Source organism: Cervus elaphus, chromosome 18, assembly GCF_910594005.1.
Source record: "Cervus elaphus chromosome 18, mCerEla1.1, whole genome shotgun sequence".
Taxonomy (NCBI): Eukaryota; Metazoa; Chordata; class Mammalia; order Artiodactyla; family Cervidae; genus Cervus; species Cervus elaphus.
The window spans coordinates 60,732,754-60,755,571 of NC_057832.1; the positions used below are offsets into that span (position 1 = coordinate 60,732,754).

Below are 22,818 nucleotides of genomic sequence, written 5' to 3' on the forward strand. Positions count from 1 at the left end.
TGCCCTTATAGTAATAGAGCTTCAAAACTTATGAATCCCACAAACGTGTTTTAAACTATATTTCAATCTAAAGTAGTTTCTAATATAACAAAATCTCAGTGTTTCTCTTTCTTAAAAGTGTTTCTTAATTTCCAAAATTAATTTTAATCAGTTTTACTCTGAAATAAGTATTTACTCCTTCCCATAACCTTAAGAGATTTAAATGTATCAGAACATCATCAGAAATTGTAAAACAGCTCAAAAATTATTGATGATGAGAGAACTTTTAAAATTTTTACTCAATAGATTTGCAATTCTTCATGGAAGACATGATATTGAGACATTGTCATATAATCTTCACTGCTTGATAAACATAAATGTCAATTTAATTGCATGATTTTTATAAAACACAAGGGTAGGAGGAATTTGAATGTATTCTTTGCATGAAACTTCTGTAATTATACTATATGTAATGATGTAACCATTGTAAAATAAATGCAAAATTTCATAGCACAAATTGTAGTGTAGGAACAAAGAGGTACCTTTATATTTTTACTTTCATGTAGCTAACTGATAAAGGAAATGAGACTTCTTTAGATGTTTCATTTATAAAAGGCAGTGAGTGAGTAACTGGTACTCATGTCCCTTAAAAATATAGATCACATTGGGATATTAATAATAATAATAATGAATTAGAAATCTTGTAGCTGAATTAAATATCTTCCATCCACACAGGGAGATAAAATATTCCTGTACAAGATTAAAATTATCCTAGAATTTGAGGGCAAAATCATATATAAGGAAAATGTGATTATATGAAATATGGGAAATTTGATGGCCTAAAGCAGAAACTCAAAATCTATTAATACTCTCAACAAAACTGCAGTTCTTAAAAACTGCAATTCTTAAAACCTGTAATTCTTAAAAACTGGAAATCAGTGCAGGTCAGTTTGTTGAAGAAATATTAAATGTGAGACTTAATATTTTGCAATAAATATGGGATCTCAGTCTACTTTGATAACAACCATTTTCTGTTTGTGCATATTCTGGGAAGAAATGTTGATTATGGGGCAGTGGGATCAATGAGAGCTTTTATTCTGACCACATTACTGTGGAGTACTTTTGTTGGAGTGCTGTTTCTCAAGTTGGTAGCATATTTCAGATAAAGAAAGGAAGTCCCCGATGTGAAACTGCTGTGTCATTTCTTCTTCCTTAACTGAAATTCCAACCAAGGTTCAGGAAATGCCCTAATGAGCCACTTCTCTTTTCTCTTTCCTCAACTAAGTGGATTCCAACCAGCCCAAACTATTCATTATTCATGATTAGGTCGTTTACTTTGGTTGTCTCTTTTGGCATGGTGCTTATGTTATGGGAAGAGTGATTATAATTTGTTGCTGTTTGTAAAGGTGATAACACTGATAGAATCCAGTCATTGCTGGTAGGTAACCAAACTGACAGGTTAATTTTCTGTACTTTAAACTGTGAAAGAGGAGTCTAATCAATACCTGCTTTACTTTGATATGTGTGGCTTACTGATAATTATAGTTTTATCTTGCATGATCACTGGGTATCAGGATATTATAGTAGTTGAGCTGTGATTTTCTGTAATTTGGGTAAAATATATCTAAAACTCTATCTATTAATGCCTTATTTTAATCAAGATGTAGAAATCACTGTTTTATTTCATAACCAAAGCAATTTCTTCTTTCAGTTTAATATTCTAGAGTATTTACTAAATTGGAACATGATTTGACATTTTATTGCATCTGATATGTTATTTTATGAGTAAATGTTAATTTCTGTTTACATTTTAGCAATATATATTTTATTGACTTTTAAAGGTAAGAAAATATGAGTACTCTTCAGAGCAGAAATAAAATCAGATAGTACTTTAGCATATGTTATTTTTCAAGCATTAAAAGTTATTCTGTTTTTTATGAAAATTTGAATCTGAAAAATTTGTATAGATGTCAAATATCCCAAAGCAATAACTTTTTATTATAATAGTTTTAAATTACTTTATTAGTCATAGTTTTTAATTGTAATAATTAGCAGAGTTGTAGTAGGGACTGGAAGATTATATATATATTTGTATATATATGCACATAAATACACATATATTTTGTATATATTTGTTTATATGAATTATAACCCATGCTTTTAGTAACATCTTAAAATGTTTAATTGGGAATAGACATTTTGAGAAGAAAATAAACCTGAGATAATCTTTAATTCATTTTGGATAACTTTTTAGTAACTTATTAGAAATTCATTTAAAGTTAAGAGACTTTAAAATAACCTTCACAGTTCTTCCCTTTTCAGGCTGTGTCAACAAAACAAAGTGAAACAGAATATGGAGTTCATTATCAAGATTATTCAGACAATTCTGCTTCACTTCTATTTTAGATGAATCTGAGTCTAGCTTTACACTTTCAAGTAACTTTTGAATTAATACTCAATCTTTTACTCTTTTGGTAGAAGCTACCTTAAATAGGCCAAACATTATAATCTCCAGTTTGAGAATAAAAACTTTTTTTTAGCTATAAAACAAATGGAATAGAGATAATTTTCATGTTGTATATGTCTTTGGTTTGATTACCATTACTTTTCTTGAAAGAATTTCTATTTCATTACAAAGGAGTAGGATAGTTCAATGTATGTGTAATTTTGTTGAACTGGAAGTTGCAGCTGATGTCAAAAATGAAACAAACTGAAAAAAGTTCCTTCAAAATCACCTTAATTTTAAAGACTGTGACACAGGATTTATTATGTTTTAGATAACCAAAATAATATGATATATTTAAATCTGATGGAAATTTCTCCTCAGTCCATGGAATATTCCAGAGAAGACTATACTAGCATTAATGGCATTTTTCAGAAATTGTAGTAATTTTGAAAGTGGAAATAATTGGTGCACTGGGATGACCCAGAGGGATGGAATGGGGTGGGAGGTGGGAGGGGGGTTCAGGATGGGGAACACATGTAAATCCATGGCTGATTCATGTCAATGTATGGCAAAAACCACTACAATATTGTAAAGTAATTAGCCTCCAACTTAAAAAACAAATGGGAAAAAAAAAGAAAGTGGAAATAATTTTGAAAACAGTGGTTTGAATAGTTAGAAAGGAGAAATAAGAAAAGGAGAAACTGAAAGAAAAAATATTCTTATACAATAGTTTCAAATAAACTAACGAAATATGATTCTAAAGAATAACTATGGATACTGATAAAGTAGTAAACATACATGTGGAAATATAATCATTGATTCTTTATTAATCAATGTATAAATAAAATTCAGTTTTATTTTTCTGAAAATAAATGTACAAAATGAAATTCACTCAACATGCCAGATTCTTTGCACAAGCAAGTTTGATTAATTCTTCATAGTAAAAAATGTTAGATTAGGCAATGGAGTGATAGCAGATCCAGAGAAGTGATGTTTACAAATGGCAGATTGTAAGATTTATACTATTTGGCAAAAACAAAACAAATGAATAATGCAAAATAGTTGCTCAGGTTTTATTGATTTTATTTACCAAGATCAGGAAGAAGAGTCAGTGAAGCATAGATAGCCGAGGATGTATGAGGAAGTGTAAGAATCACAAGTGTTTTTGAAAACATAACCTGTGAGGGGAGACTTTAACAGTAGTTTTGTAGAAAAATGAATATTAATAATGTACAAAAATATTCTAAATTTCATGTAGTTATGAATTACCAGCCTGTTAAAGAATCTGTAAATCAGTGTGTAGGTGTTTGGAGATATATCAAAATTGGCAAACATTATTTTGCTTGTGAGAACTTAGCTGATGATAGATAATTTTGCAATTCCATTAAATTGTATCTACTGGAGCATGGAAATCTTGTCCCATTGCTTATCAGCAAATAAGAATGGTATGAGAATGTATTGTAGGTGGCGCTAGTGGTAAAGAACATTCCAGCCAATGCAGGATACATAAGAGATGTGGGTTCGATCCCTGGGTCAGGAAGATCCCCTGAAGGAGGATATGGCAATCTGCTCCAGTATTCTTGCCTGGAAAATCCCATGGACAGAGGAGCCTGGCAGGCTACAGTCTATAGAGTCACAAAGAGTCATACAAGATGAAGCAACTTAGCACATCTGGTAAACATTAGAAAAATTGAGGGATCTGTGTTATTGAAAAGTGAGATAGTAAGACAGATTGTAGAATTTCTTTAGATGACCAGTTTTAAGAACAGACTGGTTAAGAAAAGTAAGTCCTAGGTTCTAATTTTGTTACTGTTCTTAGGATACAGCAGAAGGTTGAGCCTAATGACCTTAAAGCCTATTAGGATGCTGTTTTTCTTTTTATCACTTTAAGTTTGAAAGAACATGCGGGTTTCAAAAATAGAACTAAAAGAGGCAATTGAAGGGAATGAGCCTGGGAAAGAGATTGAGTTTTAATACAAATTCCCATGTCTCCTTACTTCATTCCCAAGAGTTACTATGGAAGAGTATTTCCAAATCATTTCTTCTTTCCTGAAACACTCCTTAGCCAATGTACTGGAACAGATTGTGATTTACTTTCTAGCTTCTTCCACTGGGTGACAGAATCCTTCTGTTTGTTCCTCCCTTTCTTTATTCTTTCTTTTGCGAACATGTTTCTAATACAGGAGTTCATACATACATGAACAATTAATTTCTGAAAGATATTTAGCTTCCTTAGATTTATTTCCAAATAAGAATTTGAGCCAGGGTTATCTGTTCAATCAGGCATTTGACTGTATCTCCTTTTACCTCCACTGGTGAAAACTGGTTCTATCAAACATCTTTCCATACTCTCCAAAAATCTAGACCACTACCTATTTGTCTTGAAAATCTGTCTATAGACAGGTAATGCGTTCAGCTAGTGCTTGCAGGGAATTCCTCAACAGCTAGGATTTTGACGTTCTCTGCTACCTTTGATCTTGTGCAAATTCAAATAGATTTGAACTGAACTACTGAGGTCTGCAACAGAAGTTTTGACAGTAGAATTTTTACCATTAGATTTTAAGGTCTGATAAACTTTTAGCCTTCTCCTTAGTTAGTCTTAGGCTAAGAAACATCTGATCCTCTAGTCATTCTCTCAAACGTTTCTCTCCACTTTGTCAATCACTTGTCCTCCTCTATAGCTTCTGATTGTCCTCCACCTATGTAAGGTACTTTTCACATGATGGATGGTTTGCTCTTTCCATCAGAGCAGAGATGTGAAAAGCATGGCATATTCAGGGGTCTTTGATTAGAGCCTGGAATCATTGTGGGGAATAACACAAAGAAGAGCTGGAGAATTAAGGTAGTGGGCAGATCATAAGAGCTATGCTTTTAAGGGTTATATGATTTTACCAAGGGTAACTTGATCCTATTGTGTTTTAGCAAGATTATGTCTGGCCATTTGGAACATGGATTGGTGGGATGAAAGACCAAAGTCATAAGTTTTAGATTTTGTTTATAGAGTCCTCCTGTATTTTAAGCCAGCAAGGACAAGTATATAGGTAATACTTTGTAAAGTGGTTGTTTGTACCTCTGACAAGAACAGAAGACAAGATCTTTGCTAAAAATGTGATAGAACTTACTTCGGAAGAAAATCAAAGGTGATGAACTGTCCTTTTCCACTGTAGAAGTAACCACTTAAACTGAACATTAATTAGCTCCCAAACAGTGGGCCAAGCAAATATTTGCAAATGATTCAGTGATTTCTTTGTGGTTGCTTGGTTTAGAGCTGATAGAACACACTGTAAAATAGGAAGTCAGAAGTTCAGCATTTTTAGCTTGCTACTAACTTGCCATGTGACTGTGAATAAGTCTGTGTGTTTGGGAGGGGGGAGTGTTTGCTGAATGTTTCGAATTGAATTAACATGTAGCCTGGAGAGTGAATGAAGGGCTGAGGCTGAGCTTGAGTGTGAAGGAAGAGGGGTCTGGTGGTGTTAAAGTTTAAATCTCCTGTGCTTGAGGAGTAGTTCTGAATTTATTCCAGGGATATCAAACTTAGATTGGACATGAGAGCTCTAAGAATGGAAATCTAGGTCACAACCCAAAGGGAGGACTTGTCTGCTTCTCCCTATGGGATCCCTAATCTCACATTTATGACAGATTCATAGAGCACAAAACATAACCAGGGGCTACTATCTCATATATCCTCTCCTATGTAAACAGCCTTGGAGGACTCTGCCTTAGGACAGAGCTCTCAGAACAAAACAAAGTAGAGAACAAAGCAACTCTTTGCATAATTTGCCTTTTCGTCATAGGTCATGTCTACTTTTCCGTAATTTCCAAAAATATATTGCCAGTTCACTCTCATTTCTATTTGTTTCAGAAGGAGACACTTCACTAAGTAGTATCTAAATTTATTTAGATTCAGCCACACTGAACATACCCAGTGAAATATATAACACAACCTCTAACCAGTTACTTAAGATTTATTTGTCCAAAGACAAAACAAACAGCAACAATGACAACATAACAAGTAAAATATCCCATAATATGCTAGAAGAAAGAAAGAATTTATAAAATAAATGCATAAGTTCAAATATTAAGACCTCTTCTGAGGGATAAAAGAAAGACAGTGGAATATTAACTATAATACTTCTGCTTGAGTTCAGTCATTGTAAGAGTTTTAGTGAATATCAAAATCAGATATTGTACATGAAATATCTCTTCCCTTCCCTAGAGTTATCATCCACTGAGCTCTCATCATATACTAAAGACTTTACCACCTTATTTAAGCCTTACATGGTCTTAAGGCAAGTCCCACTCTCTCCATTGCTGAGAAAAGTGAGGCTTCTGAAGGATAGGTAACTTTCCTAAGGTGACCAGTGGTTAAGTGATGGGGCAGCGACCTGAATCTAACTCTGTATGGGCTTTGTGTGTATTAGTTGCTCAGTCATGTTTGACTCTTTGTAACCCCATGGACTGTAGTCCACCAGGCTCCTTTGTCCATGGGATTCTCTAGGCAAGAATACTGGAGTGGGTAGCCATTCCCTTCTCCAGGGGATCTTCCCTAAGTAAATTCTATAGTGTTTTCTGGGGAACTTTTAAATTTAAACTTTATCTTTGTTGTTCTACTTTACTCATTTTGAACAAGATCTGATGTTTATAGCAGAGAAGGGGAAACAGTTCAAAGCATGAGAATTGGGGAAAATCAGAAATCACAGCTATTTTAAAAGTGGTTTCTAGACTTAAACATGGATAATGAGGTCTTTGACTGCATTAAATTTGCAAAAATACCAGTTGTAGAGGTAACAAGGGACCAGAATAGATGGCTCTATTTCATAAAAGAAAGGGGCAAAGTGAAGAGACTCATTAATGTTGAAGCAGTAGATGGATAACCAGTGACAAATATCAAGTAGATATGCTTCAGTTTGGTCAGAGAAAGGTCATTGATTATTTTTGGTTAAACTGGTTCGCAGAGGCCAGGTTTCCACTAAAAAAGGGAATTAATTGCTTCCATTTCCCACTAATTGCCTCAACATTTCCCTTTGCTTTGTCATTGGAGATTTGGTCAGAGAGGCAAAAAGTCAAAAGTCAGAGTTTGATGGAATCTACATAAAAAGGGAATCTGAGGAGACCAAATTATGGCATTTGGTGTAATAACTATAATGATATTTAGCATTTTTCCCTGGGAGTGCTGTGGATTTTTAGAGACCTTTTCAATCTTTAATCAGACCATAGGGCACATTTAAGAGAGTTCACTGTTTTTATTTCCATCTAGAGAATAAGGCATCACAGAGAGATGAACTGACCTAGGGCAAGTCTCCTGAGATGTTAATCCTGTATGTTGGATTACAATCTGTATGTTGAGTTTTAGCTGAAAGGCTGGGCTTTCCCCAGACATATCACTCATTCATGCTCCTTCAGAGTTTAGACATTTTGTGCATTATTCTCTGAGGTTACTACTTCTATCAATGACCGAAAAATTACCCGAGAATACGCCATGAAATAGTTTTGATGTCATAGACTTGCTTAGTTTTCAGGCTATTAATTGATTCTTGAGCCATCTTCAATTAATGAAATCTTCTACCTCCTATTTTCTTAGTTAACCAATTTTTAAAATACTTTCTAGTTTTAACCCTTTTGGAATCTGTGTTTTGTCTTCCAGACATTAAAAAAAATTTTTTTTTTTAATTTTTGGAACTCAAAGTGGTAGTGTAGAAAGTGGGAGGAACATGGGATCTGGACATGCCAGGTCAGTGTTCAGTCATCCTGATTCCTCTGTTGTTGTTGTTCAGTCGCTAAACCATGTCCGACTCTTTGCAACTTCATGGACTGTAGCATGCCAGGCTTCCCTGTCCTCCACCATTTCCGAGTTTGCTCAAATTCATGTCCACTGAGTCAGTGATGCCATCTAACCATCTCATCCTCTGCTGCCCTCTTCCCCTTTTGCCTTCAACCTTACTCAAGATCAGTGTCTTTTCCAATGAGTCAGCTCTTCACATCAGGTGGCCAAAGTACTGGAGCTTCAGCTTCAGCATCAGTACTTCCAATGAATATTCAGGGTTGACTTCCTTCAGGATTGACTGGTTTGATTTCTAGTTTACTTCAGAGGTCCAAGAGACAAATGTTTCTCTCTAGGAAGTCCCAAACCCACAATACCAGTTACTCTTCTTTTCCAGAAGAACTGTAAATATATAATTACTAATGAGATATTTATTATATTATAGGTTCTTAGAAACATGATCTATTAGAATGAGCATAGGTTTTAAAGCAAAATGACTAGGTTTGAAAACCAGCTTTGTCATAACTAGCCGTGTGATCTCAGACAGGTCATGTAATTTGACTGAAATGCAATTTCTTCATGTGTAAACCTGATATACCCCATTGGGTTTCAGGATTATTAAGTGAGAAAGTAAAGGTAAATCGCAAAGCTCAATGCCCACATAGAATGGGGACCTAGAGACTTTAGCCACATACTTATTAACATTGTTCTTAGAAATTATAAAGATTTTAAATGATAAAACTATTAATTGGGAAATGACTAAAAAAAGTAAAGCCCTAGTATAGAAGAAGTCTGCTGTGTACTTAGTCACTCAGTCGTGTCTGACTTTCTGCGACCTCATGGACTATAGCTCTCCAGGCTCCTCTATCCATGGGGATTTTCCAGGTAAGAATACTGGAGTAGGTTGCCATGTCCTCCTCCAGGGGATCTTCCCAACCAAGGGATTGAACCCAGGTCTCTCATGTTGCAGATGGATTCTTTCCAGCTGAGCCACCAGGGAAGCCCAAGAATACTAAAGTGGGTAGCCTATCGCTTCTCCAGGGGATCTTCCTGACCCAGGATTCGAACCAGGATCTCCTGGACTGCAGATAGATTCTTTACCCGCTGAGCTATCTGGGAAGCCCATTAAAGTACTAAAAGAAGTCTAGTACTTTATAAAAATCCTTTAATTGAATAAGATTCTTTCACAGTTATGGTGAACTTGAGCTGGACCATCTTCTGATCAGATGCTTCTCTACAACAAATTCTCCTTACCTTCCCCCACTGACAGTGCCTTACTCACATTAACTCATTTAGTAATCAGAATGATTCTGGAAATTAATTGAGCTTCCCTGGTGGCTCAGACAGTAAAGAATCTGCCTGCAATGCAGGAGACCTGGGTTCGATCCCTGGGTTGGGAAGATCCCTTGGAAAAGGAAATGGCAACCCACTCCAGTATTCTTGCCTGGAGAATCCCCGTGGACAGAGGAGCCTGGCGGGCTACAGTCCACGGGGTCACAAAGAGTCAGATACAACTGAGTGACTAAGCACAGCTCACACACTGTGCCCAGTGTTCAGATAAGAGTAGACCCTCTAAGGCATACAACTTATCAGCTCAGTTTTGAAATTAGGCAGACTGATTCCAAAACTTATAATCCTAACAGCTCCTCTAACACTGCTTTGGAGACATCAGATTGCAGTTCAAGGTTGTCATTTGTGCAAGATGAAAAAGTAAATAACCCTCACCCTCATTTTTAAATTAAGGAGATTCTTGTGTGTGTGTGTGTGTTAGCCACTCAGTCATGTCCGACCCTTTGCAACCCCATGGACTATAACTCTCCAGGATCCTCTGTCCATGGAATTCTCCAGGCAAGAATACTGGAGTGGGTTGCCATTCCCTTCTCCAGGAGATCTTCCCAACCCAGGGAATGAACCCGAGTCTCCTGCATTGTAGGCAGATTCTTCAGGAAATTCTTAAAGCCTATCTTTTGTCCGACAGAAATGACCACTTACACCAAGAATCAGAAAGTGAAAGTGAAGTCGCTCAGTCGTGTCTGACTCTGTGCGACCCGGTGGACTGTAGCCCATCAGGCTCCTCCGTCCATGGGATTCTCCAGGCAAGAATACTGGAGTGGCTTGCCATTTCCTTCTCCAGAGGATCTTCCCCACCCAGGGATCGAACCCAGGCCAAGAATCAAAAACTGTTGTCAATAGTGACATCTATGTCACTAAACCCTGCCTTGGATTCTTTCTAAGTGTTTTTATTTAATTTCAAAGGTGCAACCGGCCCATTCCCCTGTCAGAACACATCTCAGTCCTCTAACCAAGAAATGTCAAGAGCTGGGCATATGGCTTCTTCCTGCTCCCATGATGCTTTTCCCTTGCCTGCCCCTGCCCTTGCCACCCTCTGGAGCCCTCAGCAGGCCCCATGAGCCTGCTTCCCCAGTGTTGATGTTGGGGTCCAACTCTGAGGGGAGCCCTAATTGTCAAACTGGTTACTCACAACTTTTTTGACTTGTTTCTCTTCAACAGTGTAGCTTAATAAAACTCTTCAAATATATAAACAGGGCACACCTACCAACACAGGAAGAGTTAAGACTGTGTTCACAGGGGAAAGCTGGTTTGACTGTTTTGATTAACTTGACTGCTCAAGTCAGTCAAAAAGTAATCACCAGTTAAGCAAACCATTTTGACAGATTTTTGGCCCACTATGACTGCTTATTTGACTGTCTTGCCTGTCATTTTGAAGTGGTCAGATTGACTGGAGACAGTCTAACTGGAAAATTTAACTTTGGAGTATGTGGGTGTCTGTATACCAGAATCTACTTTAAATAACTTTATTTGAAATCTGTACATATTTTCCTGGGACCAGTGAGAGAAGTTTGAAAGTGACACATTGCAGCATTTGACTTTCTAGAGTGAGATGTCTTGCCACTTGCACAGCCTGACAATATATTTATAGGCTACAAAACAATCACATTTCCCCTATGCGATATAGAATTCAATAAGATTGAAACTCTACCCTAACTTGGCCAAGTCCTAGTAAGGCATCATATTCTCTTACTCCTCTGAAGAGTTGGTGATAGATGTATGACAGCAAAAGACTTCTCAGGTATCAAGTTACCAATTCAGTCATTAGTGACTTGTGGTAAGGCAAAGTTGACCTTACCACTAATAGTAGCCCTTCTAAGAAGAGTTTATGAGAGACAGAAAAAAACAAAACAAAACACCAAACAATCCTTTGATGAGAGGCACAAGAATCTGGTTAACATTATTTGAGCTGCTTTTTAAAAGCAAGCCCCTTTTTTATCTATCAGTGCTTAGCCAGAGTGTCAGTAATGACTAAAATAATGATACTCTTCTCAAAATAGTTTGCTTAACAGTCATATTTTCTTGTGTTAGAGTCACTTGATGTAGCATTCTATTTTTTAAATTTTGTGATTGATTAAAGGAAAGGAAGCTTGCTTTAATTTTGCTTTCAAAGTTTATGTTTTCTAATCATTCTATGACTAAGTGGTTTTAGCAGTGAAACCCTTTGATCTAAGTAAAAGAGATAAGTAAATTAAATCTCACAGTTTGAAAAATGCTTATAGAGAGTCCACTGGGGTGTATATTTAAATTATATATATTCTCTACATTATAGAATCATTGTTAATAATGTTTCATTGAGCATCTTGATGCTTCAAACCTTTTACACATTTACGATTGTCTCCTTAAGCTATACATATGTACAAATTTACTTCCCTAGCAGCAACTCACATGGATGCCTATTGCATTGTTTCCCCCCCTCAACCTTAGGTATTATCATTTTAAAAATATTTGTTAATTTGAAAGGAAAACATCTTCATTTTAATAATCAATTCTGTTGAGGAACAAAGACTCAGTAGGGAGACCAGTGAGACTTTGAACTCGGCTTTGCTTTAGACCTCCTCAACCTATCCTTTATTTCCACTTTCTCATGAAAGTGTAAGGGCAAGACTGCACACCTCGATGCTTGCTGGGAGGATTATATGAGATATGGTGGGTGGCACTCCATGCTCTGTGCCTGACACAAAGCTAACTTTCTGTACTTATCAGTAATGTATGCCATTATTATCATTATGATTATTAACATAATGTTTCACTTTCAAGAGAACACCAGCATAGAGATGAGCAGACTTTGATTGATTTTTAACTCTATGTGCTGTTTTATAGCTCATCAATAAAATGGGTCAAATAAGGTTCAGAATCATAAGGGATCAAATGAAAGATGAAGTTGAATAAGTAGATGTGGAACAACCTATCTGTAGGTTGTGATACAGAAATTGAACTTTATTACAGATGAATTGGAAGCAACTAAAAGATTTTAAGAGAGAGGCTAATCCATTTTGTGATTTTTGAAAGTCTATTCTGAAGACTGTATGAACAATGATTGAAAAGAGCAAAGGAGGGAACTGGTAGATGAGCAATGAAGGCTTCAAAATAAGGGAGGATAGTGGCTTGTTCTAGAGCTCTGGTTGCAGAGACAAAAATGACTCTACTGAGATCCATTTGTGAGCTAGAATGGATAGGGTGGATTGTATATGAGGGGTAAAGAAAGTGAAGATAAAAGGAAGACTGCCCAGTTTTTGAGTTGAGGAATTGAATGAGTAATGATGCCACTAACTGATTTGGAGATGAATGAAGAGAAGCAGGCTTTGGGGAGGATTATCGTGAGTGGTTGGCCATGCACATTTTAAATTTCAAGATATTTGTGAGGTATCTTTTTATCTAATATACATAAAGCTTGGCCTCCCAGAAAGAGAAACATTGGGGTTTATGTTTTGTCAGTATGTAAATGGCATTTATAATTGAGGGAATAGACTATATCATCTATGTACATGAGAAAGAGGAAAAGCCTCCTAGTGCTGAGTCTTTTGTCACCTCCGATTCACTTCTCAAGTCACTGATCCCAGTTTCTATCTTCACAGACAGTTCTGGGAAAAAAATGTAAATTTGGGTGTCATTAGCATATTGGTGTTATGTAAAGACGAGACCCTCCGTGGGGAGAGTGTGGAGAGAGAGAAGAGAGCTGAGCCCCAGGGTCTCCTCATTTACAATTGCAGTGCCCCTCCTGTCCCAGCTGGCTGATTTCTACTCTCACTAAGACCCTGAGATCATTCTCTTGAGGGAAATCGTCCTGATACACTAGCAATGTCTCCTGCTCTTTCTGTTTGCTCATCCCTGTGGCATTTGACTCTGTTAACCACTTATTTTCCTTGAAATTCTATCCTACTTTGGCCTTGTTCTATCATTCTACCCTAATTTTCATTATACCTTCTTGAGATTTCTCTAGTCTTTCCTGCCCATTACATGTTCCTCAGGGTCCTTTACTTGGCTTCTGTCTTTTTAATTGTAATTCTTTGTTTGGTGTGATTTTAAGTAAACCCCTGACTCAGTGATTTGTTCTGAGATGGCCACCAAGTCTGTTTCTATAAATGCACACATCTAGCTGTTGACTAGGCCTTCCTCTTGGATACTTTACAGTCACTCTGATTTCATTATGTCCAACACTGAAGTTACCATCTTTCCTTCTAATTGTTTGCCTCCACTTTTATTCTTTATTTTGATAAGTGTCATCTTCTCCACAGTTTCTCATTTCAGATGGAAGCATTATAGGGGAAGCATCAAGGTGAATCTTCCTTCTCCTTTACCACATGTATAAATCAATAAGAAATCCTGTACATATTTTTAAAATTTTATCCTCTGTATTAGGATAGTATTTGACCTATCTTTAAAATATCTAATTCTATTGCCATAACTTGGGCCCTCTAGTCTCCTGTCCTGCACTATTACTAAAAACTCCCAATTATTCTCCTGTGCCCTGGTCTTTCAATAATCCAGTCTCTGTACTTTTGCCTAAGGGATTTCTATGAAATACTAATTGATCATCTTACTATCCTGCTAAAAGTCCAGTATGGCGCACTAGGGTGGTCAGTACAAAGCTTAGGGTGGTGTTTATTCCTGATTATGAGGTGACTTCTGCCTAGTTTTCTATTTTCATCTGTTCTCACCTATACTAAAGTGACTTATAATGCACACATGCTATATTCAGATCATATTGAGGAAGAAAGAAAAGAAGGGAGGAAGGGGGTAGGAAAGCAACATTTTGCTTTTATAACTTCTGCCATTGGAGCATTTAAATTAATGGAGCATATTAGATTTGGGGAGTTCATGATCTGAGCCACAGTCAGCTCCCGGTCTTGTTTTTGCTGACTGTATAGAACTTCTCCATCTTTGGCTACAAAGGATATAATCAATCTGATATTGGTGTTGACCATCTGGTGATGTCCATGTGCGGAATCTTCTCTTGTGTTGTTGGAAGAGGGTGTTTGCTATGACCCGTGCGTTCTCTTGGCAAAACTCTATTAGTCTTTGCCCTGCTTCATTCTGTACTCCAAGGCCAAATTTGCCTGTTAGTCCAGGTGTTTCTTGACTTCTTACTTTTGCATTCCAGTCCCCTGTAATGAAAAGGACATCTTTTGGGGATGTTAGTCCTAAAAGGTCTTGTAGGTCTTCATAGAACCATTCAACTTCAGCTTCTTCAGCGTTATTGGTCAGGGCATAGACTTGGATTACTGTGATATTGAATGGTTTGCCTTGGAAATGAAGAGAGATCATTCTGTCGTTTTTGAGATTGCCTCCAAGTATTGCATTTCGGACTCTTTTGTTGACTACGAGGGCTACTCCATTTCTTCTAAGGGATTCTTGCCTACAGTAGTAGATATAATGGTCATCTGAGTTAAATTCCCCCATTCCAGTCCATTTTAGTTTGCTGATTCCTAAAATGTCAATGTTCACTCTTGCCATCTCCTGTTTGACCACTTCCAATTTGCCCTGATTCATGGACCTAACATTCCAGGTTCCTATGCAATATTGCTCTTTACAGCATTGGAACTTGCTTCCATCACCAGTCACATCCACAGCTGGGTGTTGCTTTTGCTTTGGCTCCATCTCTGCATTCTTTCTGGAGTTATTTCTCCACTGATCTCCAATAGCATATATTGGGCACCTACTGACCTGGGGAGTTCATCTTTCAGTGTCCTATCTTTTGCCTTTTCATACTGTTCATGGGGTTCTCAAGGCAAGAATACTGAAGTGGTTTGCCACTCCCTTCTCCGGTGGGCCATATTTTGTCAGAATTCTCCACCATGACCCGTCTGTCTTGGGTGGCCCTACAAGGCATGGCTCATAGTTTCACTGAGTTAGACAAGGCTGTGGTCCATGTGATTAGATTGGCTAGTTTCCTGTGATTGTGTTTTTCAGTCTGTCTGCCCTCTGATCAGTTCAGTTCAGTTCAGTCACTCAGTCGTGTCTTACTCTTTGCGACCCCATGAACCGCAGCACGCCAGGCCTCCTTGCCCATCACCAACTGCCGGAGTTTACCCCAACTCATGTCCATTGAGTCGGTGATGCCATCTAACCATCTCATTCTCAGTCATCCCCTTCTCCTCCTGCCTTAAATCTTTCCCAATATCAGGGCCTTTTCAAATAAGTCAGCTCTTCGCATCAGGTGGCCAAAATATTGGAGTTTCAGCTTCAACATCAATCCTTCCAATGAACACCCAGGACTGATTTCCTTTAGGATGGACTGGTTGGATCTCCTTTCAGTCCAAGGGACTCTCAAGAGTCTTCTCCAACACCACAGTTCAAAAGCATAAATTTTTCGGCGCTCAGCTTTCTTCACAGTCCAACTCTCACATCTATACATGACCACTGGAAAAACCATAGCTCTGACCTGACGGACTTTTGTTGGCAAAGTAACGTCTCTGCTTTTTAATATGCTGTCTAGGTTGATCATAGCTTTTCTTCCAAGGAGCAAATGTCTTTTAATTTCATGGCTGCAGTCACCATCTGCAGTGACTTTGGAGCCTAAGAAAATAAAGTCTGTCACTGTTTCCATTGTTTTGCCGTGAAGTGATGGGACCAGATGTCATATACCTTGATTTCTTAAGTTTATCCCAGAGCAAGAAGTTTAAAGATACTGAATAGAATAGTCATGATATTTATTTAGAATAACTCAAGCTAAAATGAATATATTTGTTTTGCTTTTCTACCTGCTCCCTTCCCACCCACCCTTATAAAAAGAAGCAATGTGTTTACAGGAAAGGTAACAGTAAAATGATATAAAGGAAATAAAATTTCTTCTAGGTAAGAGGGCCAGGATTCTTCAGCATAGTGTATATTTAATACAAAGGTCTAGAGACTGAAGTGGAAAAAACATCTTAAGAAAGGAAACACTCTTTTTGAATTCATATTTTCTGATGGTAGATTTTTATTATATTATTTTCCGACTTGTATGGAAAACCTAAATCTTGTGCCATATCATAGTTACAAGATAGATGAAGTGAAACACAAAATAAGACAAAACTAAAAGTGAATCAAGCCAACTCAATAGTGGGGAAGCAACTCCAATAGTTTTTACATTAGAGAGTAGAGTCAACTGATTCATATACAGATATGGGAAACATTTTTTCTAATGCTGGGGGTGGAGTTTTACCATCCTTGTATGCTGATAATAAAAAACATGTAATTCAAAGAATACTCTCCTTTTAATCAAAAGATGTGAAGTCAAATTCACTTTTCTGCCTTGTGATTGTAAGTCTGATAACCTGTTTGAGCTTCAGTTTCTTTATCCATAAAATGAGGATCACTTCAATTGCTCAGTTGTGTCCAACTCTTTGTAACCCCAAGGACTGCAGCACGCCAGGCTTCCCTGTCCATCACCAACTCCTGGAGTTTACTCAAACTCTTGTCCATTGAGTCTGTGATGCCATCCAACCATCTCATCCTCTGTCGTCCCCTTCCCCTCCCACCTTCAATCTTTCCCAGCATCAGGGTCTTTTCCAGTGAGTCAGTTCTTTGCATCAGGTGGCCAAGGTATTGGAGTTTCAGCTTCAGCATCAGTCCTTCCAATGAATATTCAGGGCTGGTTTCCCTTAGTATGGACTGCTTTGCTCTTCTTGCAGTCCAAGGGACTCTCAAGAGTCTTCTCCAGCACCACAGTTCAAAAGCATCAATTCTTTCGTGCTTAGCTTTCTTTACAGTACAACTCTCACATCTGTACATTACTACTGGAAAAACCATAGCTGGAGGGACCTTTGTAGGCACAGAAATTTCTCTGCTTTTTAATATGCTGTCTAGGTTGGTCAGAGCTTTTCTTTTGAGGAGCAAGCGTCTTTTAATTTCATGGCTGCAGTCACCATATGCAGTGGTTTTGGAGCCCAGAAAATAAAGTTTCTCACTGTTTACATTGTTTCCCCATCTATGTGCCATGAAATGATAGGACCAGATACCATGATCTTAGTTTTCTGAATGTTGAGTTTTAAGCCAACTTTTTCACTCTCCTCTTTCACTTTCATCAGGATAAAGTCTTTAATCAAATTATTGGTTTGATTCAACTTGTGATTGTGGCTACTATTATTTTGCATTCTGGGGCTTTCAACTAGTCCATGAGGTCCTGTGATCAGTCTTCTCAACAAATTAGTATTTCATGGCTATATATTTACTATAACATAAAAATTTTAAGTTGGAATTATATTTCTTTGATTCTAAAGGAGCACTGTTCTTCAGTGACAAAGGGAAAGTAAAACTACAACTTTGTTTTAAGATCTTTCACACATGAGAACACATTTACTTGGGGAATTTGTTTTATGTAAATAATGTAGTAACAGGTGCCTTTAAATCAGAGAGCCAAAAATAATTCTATGTACTAGTTAGGTAAAACAAAGACAAGATAAATTTTACTTTTTTTTTTTTCCTCCAGAAATACTAGTATTATCTACAAAAGTTGAATGATGAAATGTACTTATGAAACAAAGCCATTTTCTGCCATTTGTCAATCATAATGAATAATTTTAAAGTCTCATTTTCAATTAGATTATTTTAATATTTAACAATCTAAAATGCCCCAATCATATCCTTTAGAAAATGGTTAGGCTAGAATACTGCAGTTCTAATGATGACATTTTATTATGATAAAAATGACTTCATTAATTGATGACCATATATCAACTCATAAAGTAGATAAGGGATATAAAAAGTTTTCAAGCCTAAGACAATATAAACCAATCTGAATTATTTAGAATTTCCTTTAAGGAATAAGCATTTATGGTCCTTTTATTCTTACAAAAATACATGTTTGTTTATTTTAAATTAATCTAAAAAATTAAGTGGCCTGTGAATTTCTTTTGTAAGGTCTGTATAAGTTGGCAATATATTGATGTTATCACAAATTGTACCATTAACATATACTAAAAATAAAAAAAAATAATGCATTTGTAGCAGAATGATACAAGAGATAGCAAGTATTATAGGGAAGTTTGGATTTTTGTCCCAGATATTCCTATTTATGATTTTGGATCTATTTTAGAACATGTAAAATGTTTTTTAAAAATGCATTGATGACTTTCTAAGATATTTGAAATATGATCTTTTAAAGAAATCAGTCTTGTTTTTCCTTTATTTTCTGCATCCTTGAAAGAACATTCACAATTTCATAATGAAAATGATATCAAAATGTCACTATACAGAGGATGAAAAATAGTACATTTAAGCATTACATGAGAGCTTTGTTTTAAGTTGAAAGTAACTGTGAAGTATAAAACTTCATCTAAATATGATGGTTGATTTCTGAAGAAAAATGTTTTTTGTTTTATAGAAGTTTTATTAATATATATCAATGTTTAGGCCTTAACGAATTTAGATAATTTAAAACTTATTTTACTGAATCTAACTTAAATAATTAACTTGTATATTTTCACATTTACACGAAAAAATTTAATTGCATGAGAAACTTCTAAAGAGAATATAAACTGGAGTATTGACTTACTTAAATATAGCCATAAACACTAAACCTAAATGTCTAATAGTATCAGAATAAAATGTTATAACTGAACAATTCTTTCCTATTAAGGGAAGAATACATCTTTCATTTATTCAGTTGGTTTATTGAATTGGAAAGAACATTTCCTTATCTATTATTTCTCCAAGAGAAAAAGAAAGAAAGAAAGAAAGTGAAGTCAGTCATGTCTGACTCTTTGCGACCTCATGGTCTGTAGCCAACCAGGCTCCTCCGTCCATGGAATTTTCCAGGCAAGAGTACTGGAGTGGATTGCCATTTCCCTTCTCCAGAGGATCTTCCTGACCCAGGGATCAAACCCGAGTCTCCTGCATTGCAGGCAGGGTCTGAGCCACCAGGGAAGCACTATTTATTCAGTTGGTTTATTGAATTGGAAAGAACATTTCCTCATCTATTATTTCTCCAAGAGAGAATATGTTTAATTTTAATTTTTGATACACTGTCATTTATGAAAATAAAATAGCTAAATATTGTACTGATGTTTTAGAAAATAATTGCAGAGGCCCAACTGAGTATTTATTTATGATACTGTATTCCCCCACAGCCTCCAGAGTCCAAAACAGCATCCCATAATCAAACACTATTGTACGTTCAACTGTGCATATGAGTATCTACTGTTAGAGGGTTAAAGAAAGACTTTAAATAGCCTTGTTTCATTTCAGGTTTGATTTTGCCACCAAAAGAGTTTGTGCCAAGCTTAAAAAACAACTCCCACTTTTAGAACTTTTTGGATTTTGGAATTGTAGTTAAGAGGTGGGAAACTGAGAATATTAGAACTGTAGTGCAAGTGGACTAGGAAAATAGTTCTGTATCTACATTAAGAGGTTGAAGGCATAATTTTGGAAATAGGGCAAACTAATAACTATTTCTTTAAAGAGGATTTACTTGACAGTGTAACACACACACAAACTTCAAATAAGCATTTTGCAAAATGTGAGGGAGAAATTAATGGAACCCAGGGGAAAAATAAAAGTTTAGATACAGAATAGATTTCCCTATGTGTAATTAGAACTTGTGAGTTCACCATCTTTGACACTAGGCTGTCTTATCTTCTCTTCTGCACATCCTCCAAAGACCATCTTGATTATCACTTAAGCATAAATGTTATGTAAACTTTATTCACAACCCATACCTTACCTCTGAATTCCAGACCCACATATGCAACTTCTTGGGTACCTTCTTGGGTACCTACAAAACATCACAAACTCAGTGTGTTCAAAACTAAACTTATGATTCTTTGTCGCCCTCAAAAAACCCAGTCTTCTCTGTGAAGAGCATCACTACTATTCAGTCACTTAAGCCAGAACCTCAGATGTCGTTTCTTAATCCATTTCTAAACATCTCTTGACTCCACATACTTGTTTCCATGTGACTGACAACCCTTATCACGTGACCCTAATTCAAGCAGCCCTTTTTTCTTTCCTAGATTCTCATATTTTGCCCCTCTAAAATTCATCCCATTTAACTGCTACTGCCATCTTTCTTGTGATAAAGAAAATAAGATATCTTTATATTGCATGAATTGATGAATTGGCCCTACTGATCTTCCCAGCCTTATATCACACTCTGCTCTATTCATGTCATCCTCCTTTCACTGCATTTTTCTCATCTTATTTCTTCCCACCAGGGACTTCCTACTTGCTTCTTTATCTCCATAGAATGTTTTGTTTTGTTTTCTATACTCTTCCTCTCGTTCCTTCTTACTCAACCACCAGATCCAACCCTACCATTCCTTCTTTAGGGAAGTTGTCCCTAACTTTTGTCCAGATGATCTTTTTCTACAGGATCATAGTGATGTGTGTCTCTCCTGCCCCTCACTTGTAATACTTGAAAGTACAGATTAAAATCTGTCTCTTCCACCTGTTCATAAACTTCATGAGAAGCGGGACCATGTTTCAACTTGCTCACCATTGTTTCCTCACAACTGGCTCTCTATATAGGCATATACATATTTATTAAGTGAATGAATCGATGAAATTAATAATTAATAGCAGAAACTATCATTTGAATGATTTATTCCCATTTTTATCTAGGACCTTCTGCTTGATTTTGTGACACCTTTTACTTTCATAGGATTTATCACATTGTGTTATAACTATGTTTTAATTATCTGTCTCTTCTAGTAGACAGTGAACTCTGAATACTGGGTTATATCTATTTTGTTCATAATTACATCCCCAGAGCTTATCACAGTAGTGTAAAACCTGATGTGTAGTAGGCACTCAAATATTTGTAGAATTAATGAATGCTAAGCCTGTAAATGCAATGTCATATATATTTTAAAGCATTATGGCTTAAGTTATCTGCGTTTTTCACATTAACTTGTTTCAGTTTTTGATGATATTGCCAGGTGACTTTAATGTGTGTGTGTGCTTTTGTGTCATTTTGAAGTCAGTGGGAAGTGGTCAGTGTCTGATGTGATTCTTAGTTGATGCTTATTGCTCTTAATTTCTAAATACACGTATTCTTAAAAAACAGATAAACCACAGTCACTTCTGGCATTTGTTCTAATTCTTTTAAAGATATATGCATGTGTGCCTACTAAGTCACTTCGGTCGTTTCTAACTCATTGCAACCCTACGGACTTAGCTCGCCAGTCCTCTCTGTCCGTTTGTATCCTCCAGGCAAGAATACTGAAGTGGGTTGTCATTCCCTCCTCCGGGGGATCTTCTGTACTCAAGGATCGAACCTGAGTCTCTTATGTCTCTTGCATTGGCAGGAGGATTCTTTACCACTAGCGCCAGCTGGGATACAAAATGTAATTTTCCTGAGATGCTAACATAAAGTAAATCAATGCAAGTTAGATGGAGCTAGAAGGAGTTGTTAGGGAAACTAATACTTTACCGTAAAAATATGAGGGCTTGTGGAGTGCAAGCATTTTTTGCTGCTAGAATACTATTGAATTAGGAAAACTCTGCTTAATAATATTCATGCCTCTTTAAAGTCTCTTAAGTGTGGGCCTCTTCTAAAGACACACTATTGGAATTATCCAAATTCAAATGATTGGGAGTGAAGGAATATGTTACAATCACATTTTATATTATTATCCATTAAATAGCTTTGGATTATATAATGTTCAGCTGAAATATGCTGACAGCTATTCAGAAATCTAAGTAAAACTTTTGATGAACCCAGCCTACTTTGTTCAGTAGTCATATCTCAATCAGACAAGCTCGACTGTATAATTTTAGGTTTAGTCAAGATGAGATTTATGGGTATATCATATCCAAAGACTGCTGTGCAGAAAGTAAGATTTGAAGAAATGAGTTATTAATCTTTGCTACAGAATATTAACAAATGTCATGTGGCTTTTATGAGTAGGTATCTAGGAGGTAGTAGATTCATAAGCTCCCCAAAATAGATTTCTTCTTATATACCTCTGCTACTGGGAACATAATTAATAGTTACCTATTACTCACTTATGAAATCCAAGCTTTTACTTCATTTATTAAATTCAACCTTAGTACAAAATTAGCAAAATTAAATAAGTACCGTCATGTTGTAGTGAATGAGATTGTCTGTCTTGCTTTCTTATGTATATATATACATGCTTGTGTGTGTGTGTGTGTGTGTGTGGTGGTAGTACATGTGTTTTTATTTACTATGACCAAATAGTAAATATGTATAAAATAAATATATTTCTTGCTGAGTATGTTTCTGTTTCTGTTTTTGCAGATAATCTTGCCTGATTGTTCTTTTCTTTTTTTTTGCGAGTCAAATTAATGATGATAAAATGCCTTGTTATTGAGACAATTGCTTGTGTGATGTTTGTCA

General features: G+C 36.3%; 1 protein-coding gene across 4 annotated transcripts in view; it reads left to right on the top strand.

Annotated features, from left to right (window-relative positions):
- TFEC (transcription factor EC) overlaps positions 1–22,818 on the top strand; it is a 577,457-nt gene that overhangs the window by 482,722 nt on the left and 71,917 nt on the right. The window contains exon 1 of one of the 4 annotated variants that reach the window (XM_043872398.1): positions 1,286–1,417. The exons of the other annotated variants lie outside the window; for them this stretch is intronic. The gene's annotated coding sequence lies outside the window, so the exon portion shown is untranslated. Of the gene's footprint in view, positions 1–1,285; positions 1,418–22,818 lie in introns of those variants that run through there. 4 annotated transcript variants of the gene reach the window in all.